This window comes from Benincasa hispida, chromosome 8 (assembly GCF_027475165.1).
Source record: "Benincasa hispida cultivar pf3 chromosome 8, pf3_genome.v1.1, whole genome shotgun sequence".
NCBI lineage: Eukaryota > Viridiplantae > Streptophyta > Magnoliopsida > Cucurbitales > Cucurbitaceae > Benincasa > Benincasa hispida.
Genome location: NC_143485.1, coordinates 13,572,222 through 13,585,020, shown reverse-complemented (window position 1 = coordinate 13,585,020; position 12,799 = coordinate 13,572,222). Strand labels below are relative to the sequence as shown.

The 12,799-nt window shown below is 30.7% G+C and overlaps 1 long non-coding RNA gene across 1 annotated transcript; it reads right to left on the bottom strand.

Moving 5' to 3' along the window:
* Positions 1 to 262: 262 nt before the first annotated feature.
* LOC120083656 (uncharacterized) lies at positions 263 to 10,008 on the bottom strand. Its single transcript, XR_005483489.2, has 2 exons — positions 9,641 to 10,008; positions 263 to 492 (listed from the first exon to the last, which is right to left on the bottom strand). It is a non-coding gene; the product is annotated as an uncharacterized LOC120083656 (long non-coding RNA).
* Positions 10,009 to 12,799: the final 2,791 nt, after the last annotated feature.

The following is a 12,799-nucleotide window of genomic DNA, read 5'->3' as shown; positions in this document are numbered from 1 at the left end:
TAAACCTTCAAGGAGTTCGGTTTGATAATACAATGCCACAATCTTTTTATATAAAAGATAAGGATCCAACTTTACCTACATCCCATTCTGATATGCAAAATATTAATCTATTAAATGTTATTTCCAAATCCTTTATAATTAGCAAAATAGAACTAAATAAAGAATTTTGGTCGGACAAAAATAAACTCTTAAGAGATATGTTGAATCCTTTAACAAAACTGAACAAAGTGAAATTCATGATGAATATTACAAAACAATAGAAAAACTCAAAATAAATATATTTCTTCAATTGGATGAAATATAGGACATATTATCAAAACATTACATCTCCTTCATATCAAACTATTAAAACAAATACCTCTTCTCCCACATGGGAGACTACAAATCCTAAAAGATACATAACTTCTACATGTCCCCCTTTAGAAGAAATTAAGTTTCAAAATAACAATAATCAAGAAGTAATAACTTTTCCTTTCAAAATAATTGACGTACCTGAAATCGAAACAAAATTACCGACATTAAAAGATATTAAAAATATATAATTACAAAATAATTATTCCAATAAAATTTTACATGCAATATCTAACCCAGTGGAAAGAATAGATTCTAAACTTGAACCCTAACATTATCCTATAAAATCACAACCTCAACCAATTGATAAGACAACCTTTATTTAGACCTTTTGAAATTTCAGATAAACATTTAAAATTAATTCATTTTTCAAGTAAAGAATCCAATAATACTTTAGACAAAATTAACCTTCAATTACAAAACTTAAACCTAAATTCATCAAAAACATTAAATACATCAACATCAGAAGTTAATACTATAAATGAAACTCCTGGTGAAAATCATTCTGACATACATAAAACTAAAAGAGAATTTTGATGATAACCTGGAAGAACAATTTCAGATTCCCACTCTTCAAAAGATAATAAATCCTAGATACTTAAAATTAAGAAATTATTATACCAAACCATCTCTCTCTGACATGCAATATGAAGAGAGACATCAATTAACCCAGACTCAATATACAGGAAATGACATCTATGAATGGAATATAGATGGCATGACTGAACATCAAATTCTAAATTTAATGCATGAGATGACCTTAGCCGCCACTGCTTAAAAGATACACGAAAATACAGACTACCAAATTGCTTAAATGTTTGGATTCACTTGAAATTTAAAAGGATTGTGGGATAATTGTGTATTCTCAAGTGACAAAACAAGAATATTAACTGCCATTAAAGTTGAACAAAGTGACTTAGGAATAAATTAAACGCAAAATACTATTGCAACTTTGATTTACACCATTACCAAAAACTTTAATGGAGAACCTGTTCAATGCCAAGAATGAAGTTTTGAAATACTTTAGAACCTTACTTGTCCAAAACTTCAAGATTTCAGATGGTATAAAGATGTTTTCTTAAGTAAAGTTTACACCCGAATAGACTGCAACAATAAATATTGGAAAGAAAAATTTCTCTCAGGATTACCAAAATTATTTGCTAAAAAGGTACGTAAACAATAAGACAAACTTATCAAGGTACAATTCCTTTTGATAATCTAACCTACATTGAACTAATTAACTTTATCAACAATGAAGGATTAGCTTTATGTACAAACCTTAAATTAAAGGCAAAAATGAAAAATGAATTTCATAAGCAAAAGTAGGAACTTGGATCTTTTTGTGCTTAATATGATTATGAGAAAATACATGTTCGATTAGCACGAAAGCGACCCAAGAAATTTAGAAGAAACTTTTACAGAAAACACTATAGAATGCAATGATATTTTCAAAATAACCAAAACAAACAAAATTATAAATCAAAACAGAATATATATATATATATATAAGAATTATAAAACTACTAAGAAGAGAAAAAAATTACTTCTTATAAATGTAGGCAAAAAGGACACATTGCTTCCAACTATCCTATGAAAAAGAAAATTAATAATTTAGAAATAGAAGAAGACTAAAAAATTCAATTATTAAATTTAATAATACGTACAGACCCTTCCTCTTCGTCATACAGCAATGAAGAATCCTCTTATGACCAAATTTTTTAAATCCAAGAAAATACTGATAATTCTAATTCTGAAACATCATTATCCTCTAGTAATAATCAAATAGAAACATGTACAGGTAATAAAACTATAAATATCATTTCAAGAGACCAAGAAATTCTTTTTGAAGTCATTAGAAAAATTGAAAATCCATAAATTGAAAAAGAATATTTCAAAAAACTTAAAGATCTTGTTATAGAAAAACCTAAACAACAAAATTTCCAACATAACAATCTTAAAGATATATTTTCTCACTTCAAACCTAAAACAAAACCAGTAACTATTTCCAACCTTCAAAGAGAAATAAATACAATAAAAGAAGAAATATCTAACATTAAAAAAGAAAATTCTCAAATTAAATTTGAACTATTATCACTTCAAACTCAACAAATAATTGATTAACTTCCCACTTCTGAAAATCCTAAAAATATTGAAATTGATAACAAAGCCAATGAAATTTTTCATGAGTCTTTTACCAACCTTATCAATAAAGTTCAATTACACAAATGGTACTCTATTATTAACCTTGTCATAAATAAGGTATACCATTTGACTTCTTAGGTTTTAATGGACTCAAGAGTTGATCAAAACTGTATATGAGAAGGTTTTATACCTACTCAATACTCTGGAAAAAAAACTCAGAAAAATTACATGGTGTCAATGGTCAAAGATTAAAAATTCGCTGCAAACTCTCAAATGCACATATTTGCAATCAAGGATATTGTTTTAAAAATACATTTATATTAGTTAAGGACTTAGATGAAGAAATAATGTTAGGAACTTCATTCCTACCCCAACTTTATCCACTCTCGGTAAATGAGAAATGAATAATTTCAAAAAATTTAGATCAAAATATTACCTTTAAATTTGTAAATTTCATATCTACTAAAACAATACATTTTATTCAATATTCCTCAATATTTAAAATTGTTAATTCTATTAAAAGAAAAACTCAACAAATACAGTTTCTAAAAGTAGAAATAAATCATAAAAAAATTTGAAAAACAACTAGATGATCCTTATATTAAAAAATAAATTAATCACATCAAGGAATTAATTTGAAAAAGAAATATGTGCTTCTATTCCTAATGTCTTCTAGGAAAGAAAGTAGCAAATTGTTAGTCTACCATACATTAAAAGTTTTCATGAACCAAAAATTCTTACCAAAGCAAGACTTATACAGATGAATCATGAACTATTAAGACACTATCATAAAGAAATTTAAGAACTTTTAGAAAAATAACTCATACGACCTAGTAAATCACCCTGGAGTTGTGCAACTTTTTATGTTATATTCAAGCAGAAATTGAACGAGGAGTGTCTCATCTTGTAATCAATTACAAACCTTTAAATTTTATCTTAGAATGGATACGTTATCCCATATCAAACAAAAATGACTTAATCAATTGAAGACAAAATGTCTTAGTCTTCTCAAAATTTGATATGAAATCTGGATTTTGGCAAATTCAAATTGGTGAAAAAGATAAGTATAAAACAACATTCAATGTTCCATTTGGATAATACGAATAGAATGTAATGTAATTCGGATTCAAAAATGCCCTTTCTTAATTTCAAAATATTATGAATGAGATTTTTAATCCATATCAAGAATTCACAATTGTTTATAGTGATGATGTTTCAATCTTTTAACAATCTTTTTTAATTCAACATTTTAAATATTTAAAAATATTTTACAAAATAACTAAATGAAGTGGTTTAGTTGTTTCTCTACCTAAAATAAAAAATAAAAAAAGGTCCTTAGGATACAATATTTTTCAAGGAAAAATAAAATCACTCTAAAGATTGATAGAATTTGCTAACAAATTTTCATGTATATATCAGACTTTATTCCAAATTTGAGACAAACATATGAACCTTTATATCAAAGACTTAGGAAAACTTCCTTCCGTGGACTCATCAACATACATGCATCATTAAAACCATCAAAGATCTAGACAAGAGTCTTCCATGTTTATCGATCATCAATCCACATGCATGACTCATTGTAGAAACAGATGCATCAGATATAAGATATGGTGGCATCCTCAAAAAGTCCATCAATGATCAAACAACTAGTTAGATATCATTCAGGTATCTGGCTAGGATCTCAGCAAAATTATTCAACCATAAAAAAGGAGATTTTATCAATTGTTTTATGTATAAACAAATTCCAAAGTGGTTTAATCAACAAAATCTTTTTAATACGTGTTGATTGCAAAGCAGCTACAGATGTTTTAGAAAATGATGTTAAAAATTTGGTTTCTCAACAATTTTCGTCCAGATGGCATGCAATACTTTCTTGTTTTGACTTCAAAATTGAAGTTATAAAAAGAAGTACAAAATCCCTTCCTGATTACCCCACAAGAGAATTTATTTAAGCAAAAGTGAAAAAGAGAGAGAAAGAGAGAGAGAAGAAAAAATGAATTATACTTGTAAGAAAGAAGAAAATAATGATCGTGATAAAAAAAAAAAAAACAATAACAACGTTCAACACCTCCACAAACTAAAACCTCGTACTCTCAAGCGTTTCAATTTTCAAAGGAGAATCATCACAAGCAATGGAGGATCGAAAAGGTAAAAATCATCAAACAATACCGTTATCAAACAAATTTCAAATTTTGGGATCATCCATCCCTTTAAGGCCTTCTGCATGACAATCAACTCTTCTGCTATCAAAACTGAGGAGTCATCCACTCCTCCAATCACTTACATCCAAGTCGTTACAAACTCAAACTCTCAAAATTCAAAAGTTATACCCTCAAACAAAACCTTTAATAATCGACCATCTTCATCCACCTCTTACCATAATAAAACCCAAACTTCACATATTACAACTTTTGAGCCATAATTCCTAGGTATTTAGTCTAAAAACAATCCAAAAAATATTTTTGTCGAATTTTCATTTTATTCCAAATCATTCACACAAAAAAAAAAACGTTTATTCTATGAATTTACTCTTGTTGATACCGACTCAATTGAAATCACTCATAATAGAAATAAAGACGACCCCAACGGAATTGCCTTTTCAAAAGTTAGGATTCTTCGTGTTCTAACTCCAACCAAATGGAATTAAAGTATTTATACCGAAAAAATATTTTCTCATCAATTTCTTCCACAAACTTATTCATGCATCGATTATCAAAATGCTTCTATAATATGTTTGGTTAAACCAATTTAAACATTCCTAGTTCATAATGTTTGACAAAACATGTATTCAAAATTTTTCATTATGATTTAATGATTGGTGGGATATATTTGGCCTTGATGAGGCTATCCTATCATACCAAATTATTGGAAGTTAATACTTTTCAAATAATCTTTTCTCAAATTCTTTTGACAAACTCTACGTTTTTCAAATTATTTTAATTTGGTATGGATCTTTTGCTGGAATTACTTAATAACATAATCAAATAGAATCTTCCGTCTTTTTCGAACATACAGAATCAAGAGGTGGGACAAATTTAACATAGTTGTTACTTCAAAAAATATGGTGGAAAAATGGTTTTCCATCTATCTCCACAATATGAAGCCAAACCTACAAAAAAAAGTCAACAATTCTTGACTCAAAAATAAAGACTAGTGGTTGTAATGGCATAAGTATCAAATGAAGAAGAACTCAATATATCCTTCAAAAAATTTCGTCTCAATCCACTACTAACCAAGAAGAAAATGTTGGGGTTTGTGCCCTAAAGTCTTGTGTCCAGTAGTTTGTAAACAACTTTATACAAACACTTGTGATGCATAATATAAATGATATTTACTTCACTACTTGACTTTGCACATTTAGATTTTACCACAAACCAATAAACTTAATATCCCTGGTTATCTGTATGTAACTTAAGCGTGTATGTGGTGACATACAAGTGGATCATATCTTGAGTGATAACTAAAATGATCTATAGTATATGGATATAGGAGGGAAACCTTATCCTGGTAACGCTACAGATGTGGCTCGCTTTGTGGAATGGTCACAAGTGTTGTGACTTGTCACAGATGGTCTGATCCTGATCATTCGTGTAGGGGACATGCGAGCGGAGGCGTCCTATACAAAGAGTTTGTATAAGACCTGACCACGAAGTGTTAACGTCTCATTATATAACACCGTTCATAACTGAGACTTCATTTCACTAGGATGACCATAAGTAACATGATCTCAATCCTGAGTGAGTTGGGAACTCTTGCCATTGAGGGCGGTTCTTTGATTTGCATGGGTGCGAGTGGCCAGAACGCTGACTCAAACTACAATTTTGGGGATTCGTCTGATTTGGGAGCTGGGAACTCAGCTACACAAGATGGAATGCACTCCTTTCCTGAAGCAGGGGTAAGTAGATAGATAGTTCCCTTGAGGGCTAATTCCATGGCTTGAACGATGTGGCGCCACGCACCTTCTCATGGCCCGAGAGGTGTTCACACATAGTAGGACTATGTTGTATTGTTCATTAGATGGATCAGTGATACTTAAAGAAGGAAGATGTAATTACAAGGGCAAAACGGTAAATTGGCCTGTTGTAATTACGAGCATCTATGAAGGGTCATCGTGCTGATGATTGGTTATATCCAATGGACATAGAAATATATCTATGGCGAGAAGAGTTCAACTGTCGGTCTTTAGTGGAATGTCTGGCAGTTAACGGATGGTGGATATCGTGACTAAAGAGTTTAGTCTGTTATTCACGTACCGTTGGAGTTTCGAGCCATGGGTCCATAAGGTCCTCTTAATAGCTTGGATACAAGTTGAGAGTCAGTTTTTGGGTCAATTTGAAATGTTCAAATTGACAAGAGGGAGTTTGATTATATATGATATAATTGAACGAGTTAATTAAATATGATATAATTAACTTTATATATGAGATACATTAATTTGAAGGAAATTGGATATAAATATGATTTATATCTAGTGGAGGAAAAATATTATAATTAATATATGATATTAATTTATAAGTTATGAATGTGATAAGATCACATTCATTGGACGATTATAAAGGAAATGGGAAGACGCCTCTTCGTTCTAAATAACGGATGAATGCATTATAAATAGCAGATGGTGTGTTGATCTCGAGGCGCGCGGATATTGTGAAAAAGATAGTGTCATCGTTTAGAAAATCAATGCCTATACGATAGTGACTGCACGATCGCTTACATATACAATATTGCTAAGCGATCGCATACCAATTACACCGTCGCGCGCTATTATCTGAATGATCGTTTACCTTTTTCCTAAGCGATCGTTTAGCTCCCGATATTTACTAAACGATCGTATAGACGATTGCTTAGTTTTTCCTACACGATCATTTGGACGATCACTCACCCTTTTTCCTACACGATCGTTTGGATGACCGTTTACCTTTTCCTACACGATCTTATAAACGATCGCTTACTTTTACTACACGATCATATACTTCACCTAAACGATCAAGCATATTGTCTATGTGACAGACAACCGCATCTCCTACTTGCTTGATCGTAATGTACGATCGCTCTTCCTCCTTTCCTCTACCAAATCCGAACAAAGCCCACACTTTGGATTTTCACTCCAAGAATATTGAGGGCTCTAAGTGGTGTTATCTTCTCCGTTTCCTTCTGTCCGAGTGGTGATTGTTTGAGGTAGATGGTTGGGCTTCAGACTTGCTATGAAAAAGAGATCTTCACCTGGTATGATTTCTTGATCCCATTATGAAATTATGTTCGAATGTATATGCGATAATTCTGTCATAATGAATTGGAAAGATCTGCTTCCGCTCATAGGTACTCTTGAATAAGGGTTCCTTCAGAAAATACATTCAACATTCAAGAAGAAGAGGATGAAAACGATTTTGTAAATTTTATGCATCATATTTACGCCAAAACCCAATCCACCGATCCAAATTAGTAGAAGACAAAATTCTCAAATTGTAAATTAAGACAAAGTGTTGTACGTATATCAATTTAGGTTTTAATATATCAAAGTACTGTACAGTTGTAATTTTAAACTTTAAGTAAAAACGTGTCCTACAACCCATGATGTTAAGAATAACGTGTCATAGTAAATTATAACATATCCTATTAATGTATTGCATGAAAAGCTTCCCATCTGTATATAAAGGAAGCTTAATATGGATCAAAAGATAGAAGTCTTTTTCTAATCTTTTGATTGTTTTGCTTTGAGAGAAAAAAGAACTTGTACTCTGTCAAAAATTTTAATAAAAGTTCTTCATTTCTCCACGTATTACCTTGTTATTCCAACTCCTAATTACAAAATTCAAGTTTCTCAGCAATTTTTATATTTTAAACATCTACTTTATTTATTTAGAAAATCACTATTTCTTTATTATATTTAGATTTTTCAAAACATAACTTCATCATTTCACACATCCATCATATTAAACTTAACTTCATCATTTCACAACCTATTCATCATTTGCATAATTTTCTGTCTCATGCATTCATCATTTTCTACAATTACCACGTGTCAAGCATACAAACATCTACATATCCTACGATACCACCTCATACTACATCATCCACCTTGCACTTTCCACATTTGTGTATATATATATGTGTGTGCAATTTATCCACTTTAAAAATGGAGTTATATTCTTACCAAGTGTGTGTCTTCATTTTCTATATGCAAGGTTTAAAATGTTGATATCAACAAAAATGTTGGAGAAATATCAATAAAATGTTGATACTAATAGATATTTCTAAAAATATTATAAAAACAAAAAATTTAAAAATATAGTGAATAAATATATTCAATAATTTTGTAAACAAATTAGAATGTTTATTATTTATATTATATTCACATTAATGACATTTGTTGTTTATGTTTTCGTGTTTCATGGATTTTTTACTATATAATGAAAATATCGATTTATCATTCATATCCATGCTAAACCCATGAAAGTGTAAAAATATTGACATATTAGATTGAAAATTAATACTATGTATATGTATGTGTGTGTGTATATATACATGTATGTATATATACACATACATGCATGTATCTATGCATATATATTGTAACAACCCGACTTTCTATGACTTAAACTAGGTCGATATTAAAGACACACATGCATAAATTTCAAAATAACCCTATCATAAATGCTAACTAAAAATAAAAGAATTTTACTAAATAAATAACTTTTAAAAAAAAAATCTAAATAACCGAAAAATCTTTTGTTGGGTCCCTTAAAATAAAAATGAATTTCATGAAGCTTTATAAATAAATTATTGAATAAGTCCCTAATCATACCTTGAAATTAGGCTTACATAATTAAAGCTTGAATCAAACACATAATTCACTATCAATGTCTCAAATAAATTAAACATATGTAGCTTGGTTAAAAAAAAAAAAAAAAAAAAAAAAAAGTCACTTCCAAAATACTTTTTCAAAATTTCTCAACAATCAAAATTAATCTACAAGAGGGTCATCAAGCATAAAACTTACCAAAACTCGCTAAAACAAATTCCAATTCACCAACACCAAAAAAACTTCCAAAGTTGAAACACAATGATACCAATTGATTGATGCCAAAAGAAATGGATATTCAAGAATCAATAAAAAAACAAACCCAAACAACAGAAATCTTACCCAAATCGATAGATCTAGTGATGGAAAAAGTGAATAAGTAGTGGCCGGACGGAGGACGTGAAAAAGAACTGACGCGACGGCGTCGGACGGGCTCGTTAACGGCTGACGGCGGCGTCGGACGGGGATGGCTGGCCACGGCTGAGAGCCTCAGCGGCGTGCAGTCGACGACGGTGGCTGGAACGCAAGCTGGTCGGCTAGGGCTTCACGCTGCACCGAAGAAAACTGGGTGCGTGACGAAACGAAAACGGGGGGGGCGGCGGGGGGCGCGTGGCGGGGAGGGGAAAAAAATTATTTTCCTTCTTTTCTTTTTTTTTCTTTTCTACTTTTCTTTTTTTTTTTTTTTTTCTCTAAACATATAAATGAACCCTAACCCAATCACCTATTTAGCAACTTAAAACCCTTTCCCTTTCCTTCCTCAATTTCAAAATCCAGTTGGATTTAAAATCCAAAATTCTTTTAGAAAAATAATTCCAAATCAATTATCTTAATTCTAACTATCTTTTCCAAGATCCAAATATTGAAATGTTTTTGACATAAATCTAAATTTTCCTTTAGGATTCTTTTATGGATAAATATTAAAATAGAATTATCCGTCTACAATAATCCAATTTAACCTTTAAAAAATCTAAAATTATCCTCAAATATTACAAAATAATTTATATTACATAAAAGTTTGGGATGTCACATGTATCTATGCTATATATATATATATATATATATATATACATCTATTACATACATACATACTACATATATGCATGCATGTATTTATGCATATATATATATGCATCCATTACATACATATGTATACACATCTATTACATACATACATACATACATACATATATATACACATCTATTACATACATACATATATATATATATATATATATATATTCAATATTCATTATCAAATACAACTAGTTTGATGCTTTATTTTAATAATAAAATTTCAAAAGTTTTATTGATCATCAAAATACATATTCAAAATTTGATATACATGGCAAACTCATGCATCTAAATGACATCACATATAATTAGGGTCCAAAGAAATGTAAATTAATGGACAAATTTGCCCTTCTGTTGTAATAAACTAATGGTACCCCTAAGTTTTTAAAAATTTGAAAAAAGGACCCTCCTCTTAAAACACTGTAGCAGACTTCGTAAACAAGCTAAGCAAGGGAAATCCCCAATTTACCCATCTCCCTCTATAAAACCCCCCCTTTTATCTCACATTCTTTATCGACAATTTTCCTTCCCCAAAAAAGAAATATATATTTCCAGGCTCAGCCGACGCCCGCCATCCGCCGCCGTCGCCGCAGCTTCTCGCTGCCTTCTTACTCCTTCACTCTGCTCCAATCACTCAATTCGCCAATTCTCTCACCAATTTCACCGTTTCGGACCTCAATTTCAATGAATTCGAACAAAGAACGGTTGAAGCGGCCGTCGGAGCTGCCGCCGAGACGAGGTTTGATCAAGATCAGAATTTTCCGAAGCATCTTCAGAACAGTGAAATCGATACCGGAAGGATTCGCAAGAGGACGGAGAGAAGACGAAACCCTAACCTCGACTTCGACCACGCCGGCTCCAGGTACTAGCGGCTACAACTCGGAAGCTCAGTCCGAGTCATGAAGAAGAGTGAGCGAGTTCTTGACTCCGAATCATGAACTCGCTCACTAAGCTTCTGGTAAATTCTCGCTCGGGGTGTCTCGCTCTGTATGAAATCAGATGTAGTGTATTATTTTAGCATTTACTCTACACCATAACCTTAAGCTTTTCCCCTTTTTCTTCTCTTTTTATTCTTTTTGTTCTGATTAATTATTTTGTTTTATTTTCCTTCTTTTTGTTAAAATGTGTAATTCTTGAGACCCCTGTTTCTGTTACTTTAGGTTGAGATTATGATTAATTTCATAAATTGAAATCGAATTTGTTTACATATTTGATGGATCTTGGCTCTTGCCCTGTGCTCTGTGGATTTGGAAGTAGTTTGGTAATAATGTTATGAAACTTTTTGTTGGGAATCACTTCAGCAAAAAAGTAGCTTCCAAATTATAGCTGTGCTGAAAATAGAAACTTCATCGGAACAGGTTCCCCAAACGGAATTTCGTTTAAAACTTTGCTCATTTCCAAATTTCCATTTGCAAATATAGAACTTTTTGTTGGGTCGATTTCGTTTCTAAAACTTTGCTTGATTCTTTTTTAGAATCTTTTGGACCCTGTCTGTTGGATTGTGTTATGGACTGTCATAAAATTTCAATATTATGAAAATTTCCTCCGGTGATGGTATGTTACGTCAACATACTTTTAAATGATTCTCTTACATTAAAGTAGAGTCTACTGTTATTTATCAAGGAAATTTACCGAAAAGGATATGATATTCATGTGGTCGGAAATTTTCCCCACTATAGTGATGACTCAAAAAATGCAATTTAGCTGCCGAATACTGAATCAGGAGACTAAAAACGGGAAAGAAAAAAAAAACGCTTTATTAGATTTGTCAAAGAGAATAGGGAAAATAACTAAGAAAGTAGAGAGAAATTTTGGAAAACTGCGATTTGGTTTGTGGAAAATTGAACCAGAAAAAACAAAAACAAAAAAACGCTTAAACTTTTGTTTGTTTTTTTTTTTAATGCGCTGTCAAAAATGCCATGGAAATTTACTTGTTCAGATAAAGCTTTTGTTGTGGAAAGTTCTTGTTGGAGGCCATTGAAAGAAGGTTTCAAAAAGGAAGAGATTTGATACAGGTTGTACTCGATCAAAAAACTGTTGATGCTTCATTAAAAAAAAAAAAAAAGTTAATTATTAATTTTTGTTATGTGTGAAAGAAAAGGAGCGCTTTTTTTTTTTTTTTTTTTTTTTTAGCTATTTCTTTTAATATTTCTGCAAATATTTAGTTTTCTAAATCTTTTAGAAAATAAAATAGAGGGCTTTTAAATATAAAAAATATGGTAAAATTTTAGAAGTTATTTATTAATAGACATTGATAAATTTCTATGTTTCTGATAGACGTAAATAAAAGTTATCAATATCTATCTGAATGTATCATTGATATATTTTGAAATTTTAATATATTTTATAAATATTTTAAATAATTTTATCCTTTAAAATAATTTTTCTAAAATAAAACTCTCTACAATTTAGCAGTTTTTGGCTTTTTCT